Below are 26,243 nucleotides of genomic sequence, written 5' to 3' on the forward strand. Positions count from 1 at the left end.
TTAAACAATAACAATTTTGGTGTGGACTGTCCCTTTAAATGCAGCGGTGCTCTGTCTCCTGTGTGGTCCTGTGTCCATTCAATGCTAGGGGATTGTTACAGTAGTAAAAAAACTTGCAGCACTGTTCCTGTGTATGGGGATCTGGATAATCCAAATCCCTTATCACATTTTACAATACAAATATTTTATTATACCCCTCATTACAAAAATAGGGTCATGGCCATGCTCATGCCATATTAAAAGATTTAATACCCTTGTAGTTATCAAGTTATAGTGATATTACTATTCATTTACAATTAATTTGTTTGTTGATGTCAGGGCTCATAAATAAATGCCTGTTTCTCTGGTCAGTATCGGAGAGAATAGTATGTTGTGTTTTGTATTTAGTAAATGAGTTAGGATAGGGGTATATGGATGGGTTCATCTCAAAAAAATTTGATCACCCTTGTAGAATTTTGTTGTTGTTGTAGTTTTATAACATATCTATATTTTCATATTTTATTCCTACACATTTTCCCACATAAATTGCAAGATGGTGCAAAGTGACAAAAATATATTTTAATTACTATTTATTTTAATATAGTGTTTAGGAAAATTAATGTGGAAACACGAAGGGCTAGATTACAAGTGGAGCGGTATTTAATGCTCCCGTCTGCGCGCTAACTCTGCAAGAAGTAAGGTTTTTTTTGTTTTCAATCAAGCTTTTATTAACTAAAAAAAACCCACAGGTGTACAACTGTATACATAAAGAAAGGACTAATTACAGTTATCAACATACTTTCCTGCTGGTGTGTGAAATCATAATTTCTTACAGCTTTACAAAGTCACAAATCACATAGTTAAACAACGCTATATAATCATAAGGTTTCTACATGACAAGATTACTGAAAGTGCATTAATTCTTGATCCATCGATATTCTTATATTGCTTGATTTATTTTTAACATTGTTTCTATAAAACAATAGTTAAATCGTGGTCTAGATTATGTGTGTCAGGCTTCCTTAGGAGAAAGAAGAGAGAGAGGGAAGAAAAAAAAAAAAAATTTTTGCTGGGGAGTGGGTGGTGCAGTAATTGTCTCACTTTACACAGGGGCACTTCTCCAAGTGGCTAGCAACATGTTGTGGGTACCTATCTGATTAATTTTAAAGTAGTGGAATCTCTCCAAGAGGAGCAGCTCCTCAACCGAGCAGGTCCACTCCTCAATCGTTGGGATAGTCCCAGACTTCCACTTTCTTGGGATCAGTCTTTTGGCTCCAGTGTTCATAATAAGCAGTAAGGCCCGCTTGTGTATCTCGCTAAGTTTAGGTAAACTAAGGAGGAGTAACGTTTCCGGTGTGTTAGGTATTAGAGTTTGCAGTTTGTCAGACATAAGGCCCAATAACTTTGGCCAGTACCCCTGTAGTCTAGGGCATGACCACCATATATGAAGGAGGGTGCCGTGCTCACTGCACCCCGTCCAGCACAAAGGGCTTGCTGTTAAAAAATATTTATGAAGCCAAGAAGTAACGTTTTTACGCGTGTTGGATAGCGCTCTTATTACAAGTTAAAAGTAAAAATTGTTCGCTCGCACGCTAACCCAATGCGCACAAAAAGCCGAACTTTGAATATTGCAGTCGTTTTAACGTATTCCCTCATAGATGTCAATTGAGCAAAAAAGTGTGTTGGGGGGGAACCTAACACCCTATTTGTGCGTAAACCCAATTGCATATTCTCAAGTGCGTTAACCCAGCATGAAAATATGAATATTTCACATTCCAAAGTTCTTCACATAGAAGAATATTTTATGTTTTCAGACTCGCTGGGCCTATGGCTCTTATCTGCCGTCAATATCTATGTTTCTATGTTTATTCATTCATAAATACAAATTTCTAGATATATCTGATGGTATATATATATAGGAATATCTATTTAAAAATACATATAACATATTCTGCTATGTGCAGAACATTGGAATGTGAAATATTTACAATAAATACACAGTATAACACTTTATTAAATATGAATATTGTATAAATATGCTTTCTCATGTTCTCTTTAGACATTTATATGTTTGTATCTCTGTTAAAGCCCTTTGCCTGCCCTTTTTTTCTAACACCTGAGACCTCATATCTTTTTGAGCCCTTATAACTTTTTTTGTGTAACTATTTTTAGATAGTGTTGTTATGAGTGTAACTGTACTTTGTAATGTATTTTTGATGTAGTTTGTGCAACTTTTTTAATTTGCGAAACAGTTAACCAGATGCGGTAAACATTCTAGTGTAAATCGCAATTGCGTTCACGTTTACTCTCAACTTGTAATACGAGCGCTAACCCTGACGCACGCAAACAACCATGATAAACCCATTCGCGCTTGCACAAAACTGTTCCGCGTGATCTGACTCGAAGTGTTTGAAATACTCACATATTTATCATATAAAAACACAATAGATAATGATTCTGAAAACTTACTTTATTTTGCATGGTAGAATTTTTTTTTTTTAAAACATGCTTTCCCATTAGTCACCATTTTGTAGTTGTCAGACATTTTTGGTTTGTTTTACTATTTATACTGTTTGCTCTAAATGCTTCTTGTTTGAACTGCTTTGAAAGAGTGAGCAGCTGGCATTTTAACCCTTTGATCATCCAGCAGAACAATATGTTACATGTTAATGATAACAAAGCTGCAAGGCTTAAACATTAATCTATAATAACGCTGGGTGAGTCAAATTAACAGATCAGAGCAAAGTGACGAATGGATGTTGGGAATTGCTGCTTGCTGTAAAAGACAAACCAAATGGTATAAAATATATTACATTTTTTTTTCTTGATGAAAACCTAAATCATCTCAAAATGTTACTTCTAGGTTTTTGTCTTTTGTTAAAGGACCAGTCAGCACAGTAGATTTACATAATCAACAAATGCAAGATAACAAGACAATGCAATAGCACTTAGTCTGAACTTCAAATGAGTAGTATATTTTTTTGTATTGTACAGTACACAGTATAAGTCAATGAAACTACTCATTTGAAAAAGCAAAAGCTCATATTAAAGGGACAGTCTACTTGAAAATAGTTATTGTTTTATAAAATCCCTTCATTACCCGTTCCCCAGTTGTGCATAACCAACAATGTGATATTAATACACTTATTACCTCTGTGATTACCTTGTATTTAAGCCTCTGCAGACTGCCCCCTTATCAGTGCTTTTGACAGACGTGTTTGCACATTATCTATGTGTCATACGTGAACTAGCACTATCTAGCTGTGAAAAATGTCAACGCACTGAGATAAGAGGTGGCCTTCAAGAGCTTAGACATTAGCATATGAGCCTACCTAGGTATAGCTTTCAACAAAGAATACCAAGAGAACAAAGAACATTTGATGATAAAAGTAAATTGGAAAGTTGTTTAAAATTACATCCCCTATTTGAATCATGAAAGTTTTTTTTTAAAATTCTTTTTTTTATTAGGAATCACATTGTAATACAATACAATTACAATTAACTTTTAAGCATTATGTTGTGAACGACATCAAAGGTGGTATAAAGAGAGTCTCTGACATCGGTTGGTCCATACGTATGAAACGGGTTCCAGAGAAGTAATTAGTACCATGGGAGTCCCCACACTCAATCATCAGATGTAGTATATTTTGAGTGTGAGCGAGTTGAGTCCATGCGATTACCTAATGTCCCGTAACTTTTTCCTCTTTTTTCTAGTTCTTTAAGTCCATTTAAACAAAAACACATTAAACATACATATACATTATGTTAAACTGTCTAACAAAATATTAACCTATACTTAACATAAGAATAGAGCCAGGATTAATCTTGTTTAGTCTCTGTGGCTGAATCATGACAGTTTAATATTGACTAGACTGTCCCTTTTAAATAACAACTGCACAAATTAGTTTTTTGTATTTTTAAGATATCTAGGTGAGTGAGGAAGTGTCATGTGATATTTTGATATATGGTTGGTAGCTTTCTGTTACCTATATATGTTTTCAGGACTCCAGAATGAAAAGGAACTGGATTTCTGAAAATTTAAAATGTAAATGTTTTGTAATGATCTTTTATAAAAAAAACACCTTGGTATTTTTATAGTTTTGTACACTTCTGTAAAAAAATATTTATATACAAGAGGCTTTTACATTTTCTGTTTTGGGGTAAATCAGAAAATGATTTGTGGATGGAAAGTGGTGATTCCGACTGAGCAAATCTTATTATATTATACACAGAATGGTCTGCAATATCTGTATTAGTATCTTTATGTGCCTTTTGATTGGATCGGATTCTGAACCAGTCAGCAATACTAATTTAGATATATAAAAATACACGCATTGTACCCCAGCCATTGCGCTTTATCTTTTATGTTTTCATGTTAAGTATATATGCCAGGCTTATGCAACTACATTTGCCAAACAAATTAGCTTTACCTCCAGAAAGCTATTTAGGTCACAGAATGCAAACAGGTGCAAGCACTTAAAGGGACCTTAATCATTGCAGTGCACTTAGGGTTGCCACCTTTTCTGCGAACAAAATACCAGCCATGCTATTTAAGTCTAAATTTACATAAATAATTATTCAGCATAAAGCAGGAACTAAAGCAACTAAGACTGATTTCAAATGATTATGTGTTTGTAATTAGATTCAAATACACTCATAAGAAGTTTGACAATGAAAACATATTTATTTCTCTATTTAATCATTTATATTTAATATTTTCAACTTTGATCTGAACCATAAAAACACTGTCCATTTTGGTAAATACCAGCTGGGCCGCATCCCTAAGTGCAGTGCATAGTTGCTGATATATAAATATAAACATAGGATGTGGGTGATTTAAAGCCAGTAAGAAACTGTACCCTGTACCATTCATTTTAATGGGAATTCACTTCTTACTACTTGTTTCTTTGGAGGAAAGACTTAGTATAAAATACTTTGGGCATGAGTAGTATCTCCCATGAGACAATAAACATGCAATTGAAAATAATGGCTTGCTTGGGCACTACGGTATCTGGCTGTATTATCTCTTGCTGACTATAAATATATATATATTTAGCAATGTCAGCAGGGGTTTGACAGAGGCTGCAGAAATATAGTAAATTTAATTTAAAAATGCATAAACGAAACATGGGTTAACCAGTAGGGCTGTACAAATAATTGTAACAACTCTTGGACTAGAGGCCAGGCCGAAGGGAAGAACCAAGAAAAAAGGCTGAAAATGTAGGCATAGTATGATAAACAGAAGGTATTCATAGTCTTGAGCATGAAGAGAATACAGGCATTTTCCTGTAGGACTTTGTGAAGTGACAACATAATGAAAACAAAAACTTTTGTATATTGATTGAGATGTATTTGAAAGTATGCTTAGAATATAGAGAGTGTATAGTAGAAACCTTGGGACTCTGTTCATACAGGCTGAATGTCTCCTGTAAGAAGGAGGTTCTGAACAGCAAGCTTAAGTAGCTTATCAATTACTTCCGGAACCAGAGCCAAGCCTTGCGGAACTGGAAGAAGTGCATCGCCCACAGTTAGGATACTTGAAGGATGGAAATCAGAAGTAGATCAGGGAAACTGATCTATGGCGGACTCTGAGAGTTTTTTTTTCTCCAAAGAGAAAAATAATTAATGGGAACAAGCAAAAGATTGAGATGAAGGGAAGAAGGAAGTGCAACTTTGGCAAGAGGGGTTTTGGCTAGGCTCCCCATTTTCCAAAGGTAGAAAAAGACTGTCTCCATTTGTCAAACGGGAAAAGTAGCCATAAGCTCACACCATTTTACCAATAAGAAGTCAGACAGCATGTTGTCATAAAAAGAAGCCAAATACTCACACAGAGTAATCAATGAACTTACATAGCTAATGCCAAGGCCCTCATGGACATATAAAATGCACCCTTGGGTCATTACAAATTAAGTGTTGTACACTAGATCATAAAAAATTGCTCTGAATATATGAGAGGACTCCTATTGGAATATATCTGACGAGTTCCAGACAGACGTTAACAATTCTGGCACAACACTGGAAGCTACTACGTGATGGAAGACAGTTTATGGTCTAATGGGTTATCACATTATGTTAAGTTTGTTAGTAGAACTTCAATTCCGTTTTTGAAGGTTGGGACAGGATTATCTACTACTGTTGGTGTAGATTCCTAAGAAAAGGATTCAGACACCAAGGGTTTGTCCTTTATTAAATTCTGAGCATTGAATTGGTCAAGTGAAAAATGTAAGCAGAGTAAGTTTGTTTGTGGAAGTTGATAATGAACTTGGGTGTCCTTGGAAGTTTCTTATGGAACGGGCTTGAGAAATGAACTTGGGTGTCCTTGGAAGTTTCTTATGAGAACTTAAAGGGACACTGAACCCAAATGTTTTCATTCGTGATTCAGATAGAGCATGCAATTTTAAGCAACTTTCTAATTTACTCCTATTATCAATTTTTCTTCGTTAACTTGCTATCTTTTTTTGAAAAAGAAGGCATCTAAGCTACTTTTTTGATTTAGAACTCTAGACAGCACTTTTTATTGGTAGTTGAATTTATCCACCAATCTGCAAGAATAACCAAGGTTATTCACCAAAAATGGGCCGGCATCTAAACTTACATTCCTGCATTTCAAATAAAGATACCAAGAGAATGAAGAAAATTTGATAATAGGAGTAAATTAGAAAGTTGCTTAAAATTGCATTCTCTATCTGAATCACGAAAGAATTTTTTTTGGGTTCAGTGTCCCTTTAACCCCTTAATGACCACAGCACTTTTCCATTTTCTGTCCGTTTGGGACCAAGGCTATTTTTACATTTTTGCGGTCTTTGTGTTTAGCTGTGATTTCCCTCTTACTCATTTACTGTACCCATATTATATACCGTTTTTTTCGCCATTAAATGGACTTTCTAAAGATACCATTATTTTCATCATATCTTATAATTTACTATAAAAAAAATTATAAAATATGAGGAAAAAAATGGAAAAAAACACACTTTTTCTAACTTTGACCCCCAAAATCTGTTACACATCTACAACCACCAAAAAACACCCATGCTAAATAGTTTCTAAATTTTGTCCAGAGTTTATAAATACCCAATGTTTACATGTTCTTTGCTTTTTTTGCAAGTTATAGGGCCATAAATATAAGTAGCACTTTGCTATTTCCAAACCACTTTTTTTCAAAATTAGCGCTAGTTACATTGGAACACTGATATCTTTCAGGAATCCCTGAATATCCCTTGACATGTATATATATGTTTTTTAGAAGACATCCCAAAGTATTGATCTAGGCCCATTTTGGTATATTTCATGCCACCATTTCACCGCCAAATGCGATCAAATAAAAAAAAAAGTAAAATTTTTCCAAATTTTAGGTTTCTCACTGAAATCATTAACAAACATTTTGTGCAATTATGGCACAAATGGTTGTAAATGCTTCTCTGGGATCCCCTTTGTTCAGAAATAGCAGACATATATCGCTTTGGCGTTGTTTTTAAGTAATTAGAAGTCCGCTAAATGCTGCTGCACACCACAAGTGTATTATGCTCAGCAGTGCAGGGGTTAATTAGGGAACTTGTAGGGAGCTTGTAGGGTTAATTTTAGCTTTAGTGTAGTGTAGTAGACAACCCCAAGTATTGATCTAGGCCCATTTTGGTATATTTCAGGCCACCATTTCACCGCCAAATACGATTAAATTAAAAAAAATAGTCAACTTTTTCACAAACTTTAGGTTTCTCACTGAAATTATTTAGAAACAACTTGTGCAATTATGGTACAAATGGTTGTAAATGATTCTCTGGGATCCCCTTTGTTCAGAAATAGCAGACATATATGGCTTTGGTGTTGCTTTTTGGTAATTAAAAGGCCGCTAAATGCCACTGCGCACAAAACGTGAGTTATGCCCAGCAGTGAAGGGGTTAATTAGGTAGCTTGTAGGGAGCTTGCAGGGTTAATTTTAGCTTTAGTGTAGAGATCAGCTTCCCACCTGACACATCAGACCCCCTGATCCCTCCCATAGAGCTCTCTTCCCTCCCCCACCCCACAATTGTCCCCGCCATCTTAAGTACTGGCAGAAAGTCTACCAGTACTAAAATAAAAGTTTTTTTTTTTTTACTTGTTTTTTTTTTTAAGCATATTTACATATGCTGCTGTGTAGGATCCCCCCTTAGCCCCCAACCTCTCTGATCCCCCCAAAACAGCTCTCTACTCCCCCCCCACTGCCTTATTGGGGGCCATCTTGGGTACTGGCAGCTGTCTGCCAGTACCCAGTTTGCATATAAAAATGTTTTTTTACAATTTATTTTAGTTTTTTCTGTAGTATAGCTCTCCCCCCCCCCCAGATCAATCCCCCACCCCCTCCCAGATCCCTTAGATGATTTCCATTAGTTTTTTTTTATTTTATTTTTTACAATAATATCAAAATAGTTTCTGTAGTGTAAGCGGTTCTCACCCGCTCCCTCCCCGTGCACGCGCCCTCCCGCCGCCCCCTGTGCACGCGCGCGCGCCCGTGCGCGCCCCCGGCGATCCCGCCCCCGCCCCCCTCTCTGACTAAGAAGCCATCGATGGCCGCCCACCCACCTCCCATTTACGCTCCCACCCACCAACGAATGCGGCCATCGATGTCCGGTGCAGAGAGGGCCACAGAGTGGCTCTCTCTGCACCGGAGGGGCAAAAATTGTTATTGCAGGATGCTTCGATATCGAGGCATCCTGCAATAACCGGAAAGCAGCTGGAAGTGATCAGGATCGTTTCCAGCTGCTTTCCAAACCGAGGACGTGCAGGGTACGTTCTTGGTCGTTAAGTGACTTTTTTAAGAGGACGTACCCTGCACGTCCTCGGTCGTTAAGGGGTTAAAGGGATACTAAACCCAATTTTTTTCTTTCATGATTCAGATAGAGCATGCAATTTTAAGCAACCTTCTCATTTGCTCCTATTATCAAATTTTCTTTGTTCTCTTGTTGTCTTTATTTGAAATGGCAGTAATGTAAGGTTAGGAGTCGGCCCATTTTTGCTTTAGCACCTGGGTAGCGCTTGCTGCATTTAGCCACCAATCAGCAAGTGCTACCCGGTTGCTGAACCAAAAATGGGACGGCTCTTAAGCTTACAGTCTAGCTTTTTAAAATCGAGATAGCATGTAAACTAAGAAAAATTGATAATAATAATGAATTAGAAAGTTGCTTAAAATTGCATGCTGTACCTGAATCATGAAAGACAAAATTTGGGTTTAGTATCCCTTTAATATTAATTTATAAATGTACTTTTTGTATGTCAGTGTTGTGTGTTAGAAACTTGTATACATAGTTTTATATTTATTTGCAGAGGAGCCTGATGAGATTTGACAGGCTTGTTTTTTATTTTGTTTTGTTTTGTTTTTTTGTTTTTCTGTGACCCTGAAAAAAATGCATCAGTTGTTTGGAACCTTACCAGTGATTACCTCATCCTATTTCTATCCGAGGATAAGAACTAAACTACGTTAATGTACCAAACAAGCTTCAAATTAATTTCCTAACAGGAGGGGGTGAAGAATGCTTCTAACATGAAAACAAAAGTGTTGAACTACCTCGCAAAACAAATAAATAGATGTCCAAGTATTTTGGGGCGAACAAGCCCTTAGTGTGTCTTTTTTTCTCTCCTCACAAATAGGCTCACATGTATACTATTCAATAGGGTGAAGAGCTGAGCCAATGAAGGCCTTGTCTTTGCTTTGGTGCCAATTTGCCAAATCACAGTGCTCATAATGGGCTTGATCTGTCCTTAGGTCACCACTGCTCTAGGCTTATGTAAATGTAGCACCTGTGTATTATACCATAATACAGAGCAAATCAAGCCAACACCACAAGCACTTTATTGCAACAGGATTGAATCTATGTTGCATTCCAGGGAATTCCCGCTTTGTGTATGGTGTTTTACAGTAGACTTAGTCTTAGACAGTTGTATCATTCTTATATGAACAAGGATACCCTTGTAAGTTGAGTAATATATTCTGTTTTTTGCAGGATCAACATTTGTTTGATAACATATTCTTAAATTGATGAAATCTGCACATAGTGACACTGGTGATATCGCTGGAGCTGTTTATAAAGTGAAGTGTATTCTGTTCTGCTCTTGTCAGTGAACAGATCTGCATGAAACATATGACAAGGCTGTGTGTGTTATGTCATACTACAAGCTAGGTCTCCATTTTGTTAACTTTTTTTAAATTAAATATATTTTAGTATTTTTTTTTATTTTTTATAAAACATGTGGACACTCCTGTCTTAAGAGTACAGAGGTCATGTGGATTCCTATGTTTGCTCTGAAACTGGCGTGTGTACATGCTGTAAAGAGTATGTATGAGGATCAGTAGCAGAACCTGTATGTTTGCTCTGAAACTGGCGTGTGTGCATGCTGTAAACAGTATGTATGAGGATCAGCAGGAGAACCTGTATGTTTGCTCTGAAACTGTCGTGTGTGTTTGCTGTGAACAGAATGCATGAGGATCAGTAGCAGAACCTGCATGTTTGCTCTGAAACTGGCATGTGTGTTTGCTGTGAACAGTATGTATGAGGATCAGTAGCAGAACCTGTATGTTTGCTCTGAAACTGGCGTGTGTGCATGCTGTAAACAGTATGTATGAGGATCAGTAGCAGAACCTGTATGTTTGCTCTGAAACTGGCATGTGTGTTTGCTGTGAACAGTATGTATGAGGATCAGTAGCAGAACCTGTATGTTTGCTCTGAAACTGTTGTGTGTGTTTGCTGTGAACAGAATGCATGAGGATCAGTAGCAGAACCTGTATGTTTGCTCTGAAACTGGCGTTTGTGCATGCTGTAAACAGTATGTATGAGGATCAGCAGGAGAACCTGTATGTTTGCTCTGAAACTGTCGTGTGTGTTTGCTGTGAACAGAATGCATGAGGATCAGTAGCAGAACCTGCATGTTTGCTCTGAAACTGGCGTGTGTGTTTGCTGTGAACAGTATGTATGAGGATCAGTAGCAGAACCTGTATGTTTGCTCTGAAACTGGCGTGTGTGTATGCTGTAAACAGTATGTATGAGGATCAGTAGCAGAACCTGTATGTTTGCTCTGAAACTGGCGTGTGTGTTTGCTGTGAACAGTATGTATGAGGATCAGTAGCAGAACCTGTATGTTTGCTCTGAAACTGTTGTGTGTGTTTACTGTGAACAGAATGCATGAGGATCAGTAGCAGAACCTGTATGTTTGCTCTGAAACTGGCGTTTGTGCATGCTGTAAACAGTATGTATGAGGATCAGTAGCAGAACCTGTATGTTTGCTCTGAAACTGGCGTGTGTGTTTGCTGTGAACAGAATGCATGAGGATCAGTAGCAGAACCTGTATGTTTGCTCTGAAACTGGCGTTTGTGCATGCTGTAAACAGTATGTATGAGGATCAGCAGGAGAACCTGTATGTTTGCTCTGAAACTGTCGTGTGTGTTTGCTGTGAACAGTATGTATGAGGATCAGTAGCAGAACCTGTATGTTTGCTCTGAAACTGGCGTGTGTGCATGCTGTAAACAGTATGTATGAGGATCAGTAGCAGAACCTGTATGTTTGCTCTGAAACTGGCGTGTGTGTTTGCTGTGAACAGTATGTATGAGGATCAGTAGCAGAACCTGTATGTTTGCTCTGAAACTGTTGTGTGTGTTTGCTGTGAACAGAATGCATGAGGATCAGTAGCAGAACCTGTATGTTTGCTCTGAAACTGGCGTTTGTGCATGCTGTAAACAGTATGTATGAGGATCAGTAGCAGAACCTGTATGTTTGCTCTGAAACTGGCGTGTGTGTTTGCTGTGAACAGAATGCATGAGGATCAGTAGCAGAACCTGTATGTTTTCTCTGAAACTGGCATGTGTGTTTGCTGTGAACAGTATGTATGAGGATCAGTAGCAGAACCTGTATGTTTGCTCTGAAACTGGCGTGTGTGTTTGCTGTGAACAGAATGCATGAGGATCAGTAGCAGAACCTGTATGTTTGCTCTGAAACTGGCGTGTGTGTTTGCTGTGAACAGTATGTATGAGGATCAGTAGCAGAACCTGTATGTTTGCTCTGAAACTGGCGTGTGTGTTTGCTGTGAACAGTATGTATGAGGATCAGTAGCAGAACCTGTATGTTTGCTCTGAAACTGTCATGTGTGTTTGCTGTGAACAGTATGTATGAGGATCAGTAGCAGAACCTGTATGTTTGCTCTGAAACTGGCGTGTGTGTTTGCTGTGAACAGTATGTATGAGGATCAGTAGCAGAACCTGTATGTTTGCTCTGAAACTGTCGTGTGTGTTTGCTGTGAACAGTATTTATGAGGATCAGTAGCAGAACCTGTATGTTTGCTCTGAAACTGGCGTGTGTGTTTGCTGTGAACAGAATGCATGAGGATCAGTAGCAGAACCTGTATGTCTGCTCTGGAACTGGTGTGTGTGTTTGCTGTGAACAGAATGCATGAGGATCAGTAGCAGAGCCTGTATGTTTGCTCTGAAACTGGCGTGTGTGCATGCTGTGAACAGAATGCATGAGGATCAGTAGCAGAAGCTGTATGTCTGCTCTGGAACTGGCGTGTGTGTTTGCTGTGAACAGAATGCATGAGGATCAGTAGCAGAACCTGTATTTTGCTCTGGAACTGTTGAGTGTGTGTTTGCTGTGAACAGAATGCATGAGGATCCGTAGCAGAACCTGTATGTTTGCTCTGGAACTGGTGTGTGTGTTTGCTGTGAACAGAATGCATGAGGATCAGTAGCAGAACCTGTATGTTTGGTCTGAAACAGTTGTGTGTGTTTGCTGTGAACAGAATGCATGACGATCAGTAGCAGAACCTGTATGTTTGCTCTGGAACTGGCGTTTTTTGCATGCTGTGAACAGTATGTATGAGGATCAGTAGCAGAACCTGTATGTTTGCTCTGGAACTGTTGTGTGTGTTTGCTGTGAACAGAATGCATAAGGATCAGTAGCAGAACCTGTATGTTTGCTCTGGAACTGGCATGTGTGTTTGCTGTAAACAGTATGTATGAGGATCAGTAGCAGAACCTGTATGTTTGCTCTGAAACTGGCATATGAGTTTGCTGTAAACAGTATGTATGAGGATCAGTAGCAGAACCTGTGTGTTTGCTCTGAAACTGTTGTGTGTGTTTGCTGTGAACAAAATGCATGAGGATCTGTAGCAGAACATGTATGTTTGCTCTGAAACTGTCGTGTGTGTTTGCTGTAAACAGTATGTATGAGGATCAGTAGCAGAACCTGTATGTTTGCTCTGGAACTGTTGTGTGTGTTTGCTGTGAACAGAATGCATGAGGATCAGTAGCAGAACCTGTATGTTTGCTCTGAAACTGGCGTGTGTGCATGCTGTGAACGGTGTGTATGAGGTACAAGAAAATATTCCAAAACACACCTGAAGCTGGGTGCAAAGCTGTAGCAGGGTACCACACAACCCCACACAGATATCCAAGTATTCCAAAGAAACAGCAGCACTGCAGAAAGGTAAAGCTTAATCACAGGTTTATTGCAGCATCAGCAAACAGCAGCAGCAACATTTCAAACTACATGTCCTTATTCATGCTATGCATGCTTCATTTCCTTTACACCTTTTAAAACCTCAATGGACTTACTCCCTAGGTTAATTAACCAATTACATATATCACATATTTGTATACAAATAAAACAAACTAACAGACATGGATAAATTATCACATACCAGTTTAGTGTGTTTAAGCAGAACATCTCTCGTAAATGTCTAAAATCACCCAAAGACTCAAAGAAATGGGTAATCTCTTTTTGTAGAGAGGATATAGGGGAGAACTGATTAAACAAGAAATTATGAATGTTTTAGACATTCAGAGAGATGTGCTGTTTAAACCCCGTAAACAAGATAAACAGAGAGAAAATAAAAATCAGAGGATAGTATTAGTATCCAAATATAATTAAATGAGTTCTCAAATCCAGAAAATAATTTGTAGACATTGGTACATATTAAAGAACTGTAATCCTAATGTTCTGGAATTTTAGGACTTTCTTATGCCTGCATACAAAAGGGGCACCAACCTGAGAGATGTTTTGGTTTAAGCAGATATTGGTTCTACAAATAAGAAGAAGCAGTTATATATATCTGAGAAGACGGAATAGGTGTTATCCTTGTTTAGGTTGCTCCCATTGTAATAGCATGATCAAAGGATCTGTTTTTGTACATCCCCAAACAGGCTGTAAATTTTTGATTAAAGCCTATTTTACATGTAACACAGAGTATGCTATTTATCTGCTAAAATGTCCATGTGGGCTTATCTATATCGGAGAAATGACCCATAGTGTTCAAGATAGAATAACCGAACACAAATCGAATATTAGAAGAAAAAATATCAATATCAAAAATATCCCCTGTAGCTACACACTTTATGCAGGCTGGCCACAGCATAAGCCAGTTAAGGTTTCAAATAATAGAACATGTTTCCCCTTTTAGGGGGGGGGGGGCTATAGTGAGCATTATTTGAAACAGAGTGAATCCTTTTGGATTTTCCATTTAAATAGTTTCATGCCAATAAGTATGAATAAGGATTATGATCTTTCGATATTTCTGTAAAGATTTTCCTGGTATGTGATAATTCTTCCATGTCTGTTAGTTTGTGGTTAGTTTGTTTTATTTTAACATAGATTGGGGTTTACACTTTGAAAATGTATACACATATGTTATGTCCACTGAGGGTTTAAAAGTTGTAAAGGAAATGATGTATGCATAGCATGAATAAGGACATGTAGTCCGAAACGTTGCTGCTGCTGTTTGCTGATGCTGCAATAAACCTGTGATTAAGCTTTACCTTTTTGGAGTGCTGCTGTTTCATTGGAATACTCAGTATGTATAAGGATCAGTAGCAGAACCTGTATGTTTGCTCTGAAACTGGCGTGTGTGCATTCTGTGAACAGTATGTATAAGGATCAGTAGCAGAACTTCTATGTTTGCTCTAGATCTGGCGTGTGTGCATGCTGTGAACAGTGTGCATGAGGATCAGTAGCAGAGCCAGGGGCGAAACTACATGGGGTGTAGAGGTCAGAACTGCAACTGGGCCCCTGAAGATGGGGGCCCAGCTTAAAAAAAATGTTCTCAATAAAAAATGTTGACCCGCCACTGCCTGCACTGCTATTATGTGAGTTTGACATGATGCCTCACTAATGTCTCTGATTACAGGGGTTAGTGTTTCTGTTTTACCCATTGGTGTTTATATGTGTGTGTGTGTGTGTGTGTGTGTGTGTGTGTGTGTTTGTGCATGTATGTATATGTGAGTGTATGTTTGTGGAACCAGCAAATCACAGACCTTGTTACTACAGCATGGGGGCAGGGGGTAAACAGTGTCACTATACAGTACCACTATATACAGTATGGGGGGGACTGGACCATGTGGACCATGTCACAGACTACTGTGGTCACTCTATAAAGTACTGGGGTGGGTAGGGTCAGGCCAGCCATCTCACTGGCAGATTACAGACTGTGTCACTAACTCGCTATATACAGTACTGGTGGTTTAAGCCGTGTCACTATATAAAGTCAGACCATCTCATAGACTGTGGGCACAGGGTACATCCTTTTGCAGACATGTAATTTGATTCATATTTCTCTTGTTAAGTGTATCCAGTCCACGGATCATTCATTACTTATGGAATATATTCTCCTTCCCAACAGGAAGTTGCAAGAGTCCACCCACAGCAAAGCTGCTATATAGCTCCTCCCCTAACTGCCATATTCAGTCATTCTCTTGCAAGCCTCAACATAGATAGGAGGTTGTGAGAGTCTGTGGTGATTTATACTTAGTTTATTCTTCAATCAAAAGTTTGTTATTTTTAAATGGCACCGGAGTGTGCTGTTTTTCTCAGGCAGTATTTGGAAGAAGAATCTGCCTGCGTTTTTCTATGATCTTAGCAGACGTAACTAAGATCCATTTGCTGTTCTCACACATTCTGAGGAGTGAGGTACTTCAGAGGGGGAATGGCGTGCAGGTTTTCCTGCAGAAAAGGTATGTGCAGTAAAATATTTTTCTAGGAATGGAATTGACTAAGAAAATACTGCTGATACCGAAGTAATGTAAGTAAAGCCTTAAATGCAGCGATAGCGACTGGTATCAGGCTTATTAATAGAGATACATACTCTTATAAAAATGTGTTTTAAAACGTTTGCTGGCATGTTTAATCGTTTTTTAACGTACATTGGTGATAACACTAATGTTAGTATAGCCTTAAATGCAGTAAAAGCGACTGGTATCAGGCTTATTAATAGAGATACATACTCTTGTAAAAATGTGTTTTAAAACGTTTGCTGGCATGTTTAATCGTTTTTTAACATATGTTTGGTGATAAAACTTATTGGGGCCTAAGTTTTTTCCACATGGCTGGCTTAAATTTTGCATACAAACAGTTAACTGAAGTTTCCCACTGTTGTAATATGAGTGGGAGGGGCCTAATTTAGCGCTTTTTTGCGTAGTTAAAATTACAAAATGAATCATCCAGATTCCCTCAGCAGTCCCATGAATACTACAGGACATTTCTAAAGGGCTAAAAAGACTTCCAAAATCGTTTATAGGGAAGGTAATCCACAGCTCTACTGTGGCAGTTTTGTTGTCTGTTTTTAAAAAAACGTCTGTCGTTTTTTTGATCTGTTTTTTGCATTATGGGGTTAATCATCCATTGGCAAGTGGGTGCAATGCTCTGTTACCTTATTACATGTACTGTAAAAATTTCGTTTGTTTTACTGCCTTTTTTCACTGTTTTTCAAATTTGGACAAAATTTGTTTCTCTTAAAGGCACAGTAACGTTTTATATATTTGCTTGTTAACTTGATTTAAAGTGTTTTCCAAGCTTACTAGTCTCATTATTAGTCTGTTTTAACATGTCTGACATAGAGGAAGCTCTGTGTTCATTATGTTTTAAAGCCATGGTGGAACCCCATCTTAGAATGTGTACCAGATGTACTGATTTCATGTTAAACAATAAAGATCATTTTTTGTCTTTAAAAACATTATCACCAGTGGATTCTGTCGTGGGGGTAGTTATGCCGACTAACTCTCCCCACGTGTCAGACCTTTTGACTCCCGCTTTAGGGACTCACGCTCAAATGGCGCCAAGTACATCAAGGGCACCCATAGTGTTTATTTTACCAGGGGATTCTGTCGAGGGGAAAGTTATGCCGACTAACTCTCCCCACGTGTCAGACCCTTCGACTCCCGCTTCAGGGACTCACGCTCAAATGGCGCCAAGTACATCAAGGGCGCCCATAGCGTTTATTTTACAAGACATGGCAAAGGTGGTGAATAATACTCTGGCAGCAGTATTATTCAGACTACCTGAAATTAAAGGAAAGCAGATAGCTCTGGGGGTAGATACAGAGCATACAGACGCTTTAAGAACCATGTATGATACTACCTCACAATATGCTTAGTCTGTGGGTGATTTTTTTGACTCAGGGAAGATGATTTAACCTGATTCTGATATTTCTACATTTAAAATTTATGCTTGAGAACCTCCACTTGTCGCTCAGGGAGGCTTTGGCTGCTCTGAATGAATGTGTACAATCGCAGGGCCAGAGAAATTGTGTAGACTGGATAAATAATATACCGTGCCGGTGTGTACTGATGTTTTTCCAATACCTAAAGAGGTTTACTAAAAATGTTTTAATAAGGAATGGGATAGACGAGGTGTGCCGTTCTCTTCCCCTCCTATTTTTTAGAAGAATGTTTTCTAATAGTTACCGCCACACGGGACTTCTGGCAGACAGTTCCTAAGGTGGAGAGAAGAGTTTCTACTCTAGCTAAGCGTACCACTACCTCTGGCGAGGACAGTTGTGCTTTTTAGATCCAATGGATAAAAAATGTTTATTCAACAGGGTTTTTATCCTGCAGCCCCTTGCATACATTGCTTCTGTCACTGCAGCTGCGGCGTTCTGGGTTGAGTCTCTTGATGAGGCTTTACAGTTAGCGACTCCATTGGATGAATATATTTGACAAGCTTATGCTAGCCAATTTCTTTGTTTTCTGATGCCTTTGTTCATTTGACTAGACTAACGGCTAAGAATTCTGTTTTTTACTATACTGGCGCGCAGAGCGCTATGGCTTATATCATGGTCAGCTGTCGTGACTTTAATAAATAAGCTATTTAACTTCCCTTCAAGGGGCAGACCCTATCGGGCCTAGTTTGAAGGAGATTATTGCTTATATCACTGGAGGAAAAGGTCATGCCCTTCCTCAGGATAGGTCCAAATCAAGGGCCAAAAAAGGTCTAATTTTCGTGCTTTTTAAAACTTCAGGGCAGGTGTGGCATCCACTTCCTCTAAGGCAAAACAAGAGGGAATTTTTGCTCAGTCCAAGGCGGTCTGGAGACAATCGGACCTGGAACAAAGATAAGCAGGCCAAGGAGCCTGCTGCTACCTCTAAGGCAGCATGAAGGAACGGACCCCTATCCGGTAACGGATCCTATAGGGGGCAGACTTTCATTCTTCGCCCAGGCGTGGGCAAGAGATGCCCAGGATCCCTAGGCATTGGAATTTATATCCCAGAGATATCTTCTGGATTTCAAAGATTCCCCCCCAAAAAGAGGGGAGATTTCGCCTTTCACAATTATCTGCAAACCAGATAAAGAAGGAGGCATTCTTACATTGTGTACGAGATCCATCCAGTTCCAAGAGAGGAACAGGGACAGAGTTTTTACTCAAATCTGTTTGTGGTTCCCAAGGAGAGGGAACCTTCAGACCTATTTTGGATCTAAAGATCTTAAACAAATTCCTCAGAATTCCGTCATTTAAGATGGAAACTATTTGTACCATCTTAACTATGATCCAGGAGAGTCAATAGAGGACTACAATGGATTTGAAGGATGCTTATCCTCACATTGTGATGCATAAAGATCACCATCGTTTTTCAGGTTTGCCTTTCTAGACAGGCATTACCAGTTTGTAGCTCTTTCCTTTGGGATATCTACAGCCCCAAGAATCTTTATGGAGGTTCTGGGGTCGCTTTGGCGGTCCTTAGGCCGTGGGGCATAGAAGTGGCCCCTTATTTAGACGACATCCTGATACAGGCGTCAAACATCCAAATTGCCAAGTCTCATACGGACGTAGTACTAGCATTTCTGAGATCACATGGGTGGAAAGTGAACAAGGATAGAGTTCTCTATCCCCAATCTCAAGGGTTTCCCTCCTAGGGACTCTGATAGATTCTGTAGAAATGAAAATTTACCTGACGGAGTCCAGGTTGTCAAAGTTTCTAAATTTCTGCCGTGTTTTTCATCCCATCCGCGCCCTTCGGTGGCTCAGTACATGAATGAAATAGGCTTAATGGTAGCGGCAAGGGACATAGTACCGTTTGCACGTCTACATTTCAGACCACTGCAACTATGCATGCTCAGTCAGAGGAACGGGGATTACACAGATTTGTCCCCCTGTTTAACCTGGACCAAGAGACCAGAGATTCTCTTCTCTGGTGACTATGTCGGGTCCATCTGTCCAAGGGTATGACCTTCCGCAGGTCAGATGGGACAATTGTTACAATAGATGCCAGCCTTTTAGGTTGGGATGCAGTCTGGAACTCCCTGAAAGCTCAGGGATAGTGGACTTAGGAGGAGACCCTCCTTCTAATAAATATTCTGGAACTGGGAGTGATATTCCATGCTCTTCAGACTTGGCCTCAGTTAGCAACTCTGAGGTACATCATACTCAGTCGGACAATATACACGACTGTGGCTTACATCAGCCATCAATGGGGAACAGAAGTTCCCTAGCGATGTTAGAAGTCTTACAATAATTCACTGGACAGAGACTCACTCTTGTCTATCAGCTATCCATATCCCAGGTGTTGAGAACTGGGAGGTGGATTTTCTAAGTCGTCAGACTTTTCTTCCGGGGGAGTGGGATTTCCTCCGGAGGTCAAGAACAAGCAGGAGAGGGCTTTGGTGTTTTTGACAGCGCCTGCGTAGCCACGCAGGACCTGGTATGCAGATCTGGTGGACATGTCATCCTTTCCATCACGGTCTCTGCTTCTGAGACAGGTCCCTCTACCTCAGGGTCCTTTCAACCTTCTAAATAGAATCAATCTGAGATTGACTGCCTGGAGACTGAACGCTTGATGTTATCAAAGCATGGCTTCTCCGAGTCAGCCATTGATACCTTAATACAGACATGAAAGCCTGTCTCTAGGAAAATTGAACATAGATATGGTGTAAATATCTGATTGTTATGAATCCAAGGGTTACTCATGGAGTAAAGTCTGGATTCCCAGGATATTATCTTTTCTCCAAGATGTTTTGGAGAAAAGGGTTGTCAGCTAATTCCTTAAAAGGGACAGATTTTTACTCTGTCTATTTTTTTTGCACCAGCGTCTGGCAGGTATTCTAGACGTTCAGGCATTTGGTCAGGCTTTGGTTAGATCCAAGCCTGTGTTTAAAACTGTTGCTCCACCATGGAGCTTAAACCTGGTTCTTAAGGTTCTTCAAGAAGTTCCGTTTGAACCTTTTTTTGTTCCATAGATATCAATCTTTATCTTGGAAAGTTCCTTTTGGGTAGCTATTTCCTCGACTCGTAGAGTCTCCAAGTTATCTGTGTTACAATGTGATTCTCCTTATCTGGTCCTTCGTACAGATAAGGTAGTCCTGCGTACCAACCTGTTTTTTTTTCCTAAGGTGGTATCTAACAAGAACATCACTCAAGAGATAGTTGTTCCATGCTTGTATCCTAATCCTTCCTCAAAGAAGGAACGTCTATTACACAATATTGGACGTGGTTTGTGCTTTAAAGTTTTACTTACAAGCTACTACAGTTTTCATCAAACGTTCACCTTGTTTGTTGTCTATTCTGGACAGAGGAGAGGTCAAAAGACTTCGGCAGCCTCTCTGTCTTTTTGGTTAAAAAGCATAATTCATTTAGCTTATGAGACTGCTGGACAGCAGCCTCCTGAAGGGATTACAGCTCATTCTACTAGAGCCTTTTTTAAATGTGGCTTCTGTTGAACAGATTTACAAGACGGAGTCTTGGTCTGCGCTTCATACTTTTTCAAATTTAACAAATTTGATACCTTGCTTCTTCAGAGGCTATTTTTGGGAGAAAGGGTTTCTTACAGGCAGTGGTAACTTCCGTTTAAGTACCTGCCTTGTCCCTCCCATCATCCGTGTACTTTAGCTTTGGTATTGGTATTCCATAAGTAATGGATGATCCGTGGACTGGATACACTTAACAAGAGAAAACATAATTTATGCTTACCTGATAAATTTATTTCTCTTGTAGTGTATCCAGTCCACGGCCCGCCCTGTCACTTTAAGGTAGGTAATTTTTTCATTTGAACTACAGTCACCACTGCACCCTATGTTTTTTTCCTTTCTCTACATGTTTTCGGTCGAATGACTGAATATGGCAGTTAGGGGAGGAGCTATATAGCAGCTTTGCTGTGGGTGGACTCTTGCAACTTCCTGTTGGGAAGGAGAATATATTCCATAAGTAATGGATGATCAGTGGACTGGATACACTACAAGAGAAATAAATTTATCAGGTAAGCATAAATTATGTTTTTTTTTCTGTGTTAAATGTAAAAAAAATTTTATATATATATATGTATCAAATTCACTTTTTTTTTTTTTTGGATGGGGGCCCTTCTTAGATTCTTGTACCTGGGCCCTGTGGGTTCTAGTTATGCCTTTGAGCAGAGCCTGTATGTTTGCTCTGGAACTGATGTATTTGTATGCTGTAAACAGTATGTATGAGGATCAGTAGCAGAACCTGTGTGTTTGCTCTAGAACTAGCATGTGTGCATGCTGTAAACAGTATGTATGAGGATCAGTAGCAGAACCTGTGTGTTTGCTCTAGAACTAGCATGTGTGCATGCTGTAAACAGTATGTATGAGGATCAGTAGCAGAACCTGTGTGTTTGCTCTAGAACTGGTGTGTGTGCATGCTGTAAACAGTATGTATGAGGATCAGTAGCAAAACCTGTGTGTTTGGTCTAGAACTAGCATGTGTGCATGCTGTAAACAGTATGTATGAGGATCAGTAGCAGAACATGTGTGTTTGCTCTAGAACTGGCGTGTGTGCATGCTGTAAACAGTATGTATGAGGATCAGTAGCAGAACCTGTATGTTTGCTCTAGAACTAGCATGTGTGCATGCTGTAAACAGTATGTATGAGGATCAGTAGCAGAACCTGTGTGTTTGCTCTAGAACTGGTGTGTGTGCATGCTGTAAACAGTATGTATGAGGATCAGTAGCAGAACCTGTGTGTTTGCTCTAGAACTAGCGTGTGTGCATGCTGTAAACAGTATGTATGAGGATCAGTAGCAGAACCTGTGTGTTTGCTCTAGAACTAGCGTGTGTGCATGCTGTAAACAGTATGTATGAGGATCAGTAGCAGAACCTGTGTGTTTGCTCTAGAACTGGTGTGTGTGCATGCTGTAAACAGTATGTATGAGGATCAGTAGCAGAACCTGTGTGTTTGCTCTAGAACTGGCGTGTGTGCATGCTGTAAACAGTATGTATGAGGATCAGTAGCAGAACCTGTGTTTTCTCTAGAACTAGCGTGTGTGCATGCTGTGAACAGTATGGATGAGGATCAGTAGCAGAACCTGTGTGTTTGCTCTAGAACTGGCGTGTGTGCATGCTGTAAACAGTATGTATGAGGATCAGTAGCAGAACCTGTGTGTTTGCTCTAGAACTAGCGTGTGTGCATGCTGTGAACAGTATGGATGAGGATCAGTAGCAGAACCTGTATGTTTGCTCTAGAACTGGCGTGTGTGCATGCTGTAAACAGTATGTATGAGGATCAGTAGCAGAACCTGTGTGTTTGCTCTAGAACTAGCGTGTGTGCATGCTGTGAACAGTATGGATGAGGATCAGTAGCAGAACCTGTGTATTTGCTCTAGAACTAGCGTGTGTGCATGCTGTAAACAGTATTTATGAGGATCAGTAGCAGAACCTGTGTGTTTGCACTAGAACTAGCGTGTGTGCATGCTGTAAACAGTATGTAGGAGAATCAGTAGCAAAACCTGTGTGTTTGCTCTAGAACTAGCGTGTGTGCATGCTGTAAACAGTATGTATGAGGATCAGTAGCAGAACCTGTGTGTTTGCTCTAGAACTAGTGTGTGTGTATGCTGTAAACAGTATGTATGAGGATCAGTAGCAGAACCTGTGTGTTTGCTCTAGAACTAGTGTGTGTGTATGCTGTAAACAGTATGTATGAGGATCAGTAGCAGAACCTGTGTGTTTGCTCTAGAACTGGTGTGTGTGCATGCTGTAAACAGTATGTATGAGGATCAGTAGCAGAACCTGTGTGTTTGCTCTAGAACTGGGGTGTGTGCATGCTGTTAACAGTATGTATGAGGATCAGTAGCAGAACCTGTATGTTTGCTCTAGAACTAGCATTTGTGCATGCTGTAAACAGTATGTATGAGAATCAGTAGCAGAACCTGTATGTTTGCTCTAGAACTGGCGTGTGTGCATGCTGTAAACCAGTGTTTTTCAACCAGTGTGCCGTGGCACACTAGTGTGCCGTGAGAGATCCTCAGGTGTGCCACGGCAGACTGACAACAGTGTGACATATTTTTTAAACTTTGCTTGTTTTTTACTCCCAGTGCAGGGGTAGTTTGTAGGAGGCATGGCATAAAAGCACAATACATACAGTATGTGTGTGTTTGTGTGTATGTGTATATATATATGCTGTATTAGGCTACAATGTGTGATTTTTTAAAAAATTTGGGATGGTGGTGTGCCACAGGATTTTTTAATGTAAAAAAGTGTGCCACGGCAAAAAAAAGGTTAAAAATCACTGCTGTAAACAGTAAAACAGTATGTATGAGGATCAGTAGCAGAACCTGTGTGTTTGCTCTAGAACTAGCGTGTGTGCATGCTGTAAACAGTATGTATGAGGATCAGTAGCAGAACCTGTGTGTTTGCTCTAGAAGTAGCGTGTGTGCATGCTGTAACAGTATGTATGAGGATCAGTAGCATAACCTGTGTGTTTGCTCTAGAACTTGCGTGTGTGCATGCTGTAAACAGTATGTATGAGGATCAGTAGCAGAACCTGTGTGTTTGCTCTAGAACTAGCGTGTGTGCATGCTGTAAACAGTATGTATGAGGATCAGTAGCAGAACCTGTGTGTTTGCTCTAGAACTAGCGTGTGTGCATGCTGTAAACAGTATGTATGAGGATCAGCAGCAGAACCTGTGTGTTTGCTCTCGAACTGGTGTGTGTGTGTATGCTGTAAACAGTATGTATGAGGATCAGCAGCAGAACCTGTATGTTTGAGTGGCCTCAGTCTGAGTATTGGGAGCATTTATGTATTTTCTTCAATCTGCACAGTGTCTGTTCTAGGCTCAGGTCAGTATGTGTGCTGCATAATCAGCAGGGTATCTCCCAGAGTGTACTCTGTGCTTTGTGGTATTACATTAATGCTAATTCATGAATGATATTCTATATTTATGTAAAATGGAATACTAATTATTTAAAGGGACATTGTAAACTAGATTATTATGTTTTTTGCATAACTGATTTGTAGATTATTCATTTACATAGGCTTTCTGGGAGGGTTTTTGTAACAATGTATAGTTTTGCTTATTTTTTTATAATATTGTGCTGATTTTCAGACTCCTAACCAAGCCCCAAAGTGTCAGATGTATACACGCATTTACAGACTCCTGCTGGCTCCCATTTGTTTAATTTGTCTTTTTATGTGCGGGGAAGGGGAGTGTTTGCTCTTCCTGCTTTCCCAGCCCCTTTCACTGGGTGTCACAGCCTAATATCAACAGTGCTAAACTAGGAGCTTCTTAGTAAGTTTTTTAAAGGGTTTTATACTGGATGTTTAGATCAGTATCTGTGCATATTCTTCTTTATAGTAGTGTCAATTACTTGCAGTTATATGAAAAGTGGTGTATACTGTCCCTTCAAGCAAATGAAACTTTAGCAACCAATTTGCAGTTATAGAAGTTGTTTGCTAGTGATTGTGGTTTTGTTTCTTAATTTTTAAGGTTGGCATTTCATTTATCTGTGTTTACTATTAGCTTGTAAAGGAGCATCTAAAAATTCCAAAACAGCTCAGTACATGAGGGAAATAGCTCAGCAGTTAAAGGAAGTACCAACCTGTAGTTTTCCAGATGAAGGCGTGAGCCGAAATGCGTCTGACCTTCTTTCTCTTCATGTAGTTTTACTTATTTTGTTTTTTGTACAGTTCCATGATTAATAAATGTCTTAATTTTGCTTTGTATCCGTGCTCCGTTCTTTAGACCATGACTTATAAATTGAAAGTATTCTCTTATTAATTTTAATATAACGCTGTACTTTTATTTTTCATACAGTACCCACCATCTACTAACTTTTTTTTAAAGATCCACTAAACAAAGTAGAGTAGCATAATAAATAAATGCACATTGAAGAGACAATGCAAAAGGACTTAGCTTGAATTTCAAATGGATAGTAGATTTTATTTTTCTGACAAATGTCAGTTACATTTTCCTTCCTAATGCATCATGTGCCAGCCCTCAGCCAATCACAAAATTCATATACGTATATCCTGTGAATCTTGCACATGCTCGGTAGGAGCTGGTGCCTGAAAAAGTGTGCATATAAAAAGATTGTGCACATTTAGATAATGGAAGTGAAATGGAAAGTTGTTTAAAATTGCGTGCTCTATCTGAATCCTGAAAGTTTAATTTAGACTTCACTGTCCCTTTAACACTTTTGACAAGTAATGCCAGACAATCTAAGCTCCTGTCACAAACACTCCCAAAGAACTTCCTTCCTTTGATCAGATCTCATGGTTGTGCAGTGGCTCTATGCAATCTTGTTTTGGCAAGCTCTATTGCCTTTGGGTCGCTGGAATTCAATTTCCTCTCATGGAACAGTATAAATAAAATTGCTTTAACTTTATAATTCTCTATGAAAGCAAAAACACATTTCTATATAGATTAGTATATATTTTTGTAAAATATGTTTATACATATAAATATATATATATATATATATATGCGTGTGTATATATGTGAATATAAATATATATGAATATATATTCGTGTATATGTGTGTGTATATATATATATATATATATATATATATGTGTGTGTGTGTATATTTCATAAACCTTCTTTAATTGGTCGCAGGGACTTGTCTTTTGCCTCCCTTTATAGATTTACAATATATTCCTATTCCTTAAACCTCTGCTGATATGTTTCAGTACTAGTTTAGCTGTCTGCTGGTTATTTTCTGGTGGTCGAGTGTCTATTGGCAAGTATAATTTATTATAGACTTTTAGACACTCTAAAGCTATGTTATGGGCACTTTTTAAAATTTGTACATATTTTT

At 39.0% G+C, this 26,243-nt stretch overlaps 1 protein-coding gene across 4 annotated transcripts in view; it reads left to right on the forward strand.

The window, feature by feature from the left end:
• KANK1 (KN motif and ankyrin repeat domains 1) overlaps positions 1 to 26,243 on the forward strand; it is a 292,497-nt gene that overhangs the window by 207,666 nt on the left and 58,588 nt on the right. The gene's annotated exons all lie outside the window — the stretch shown is intronic.

This window comes from Bombina bombina, chromosome 2 (genome assembly GCF_027579735.1).
Source record: "Bombina bombina isolate aBomBom1 chromosome 2, aBomBom1.pri, whole genome shotgun sequence".
In the NCBI taxonomy this organism is placed as follows: Eukaryota; Metazoa; Chordata; class Amphibia; order Anura; family Bombinatoridae; genus Bombina; species Bombina bombina.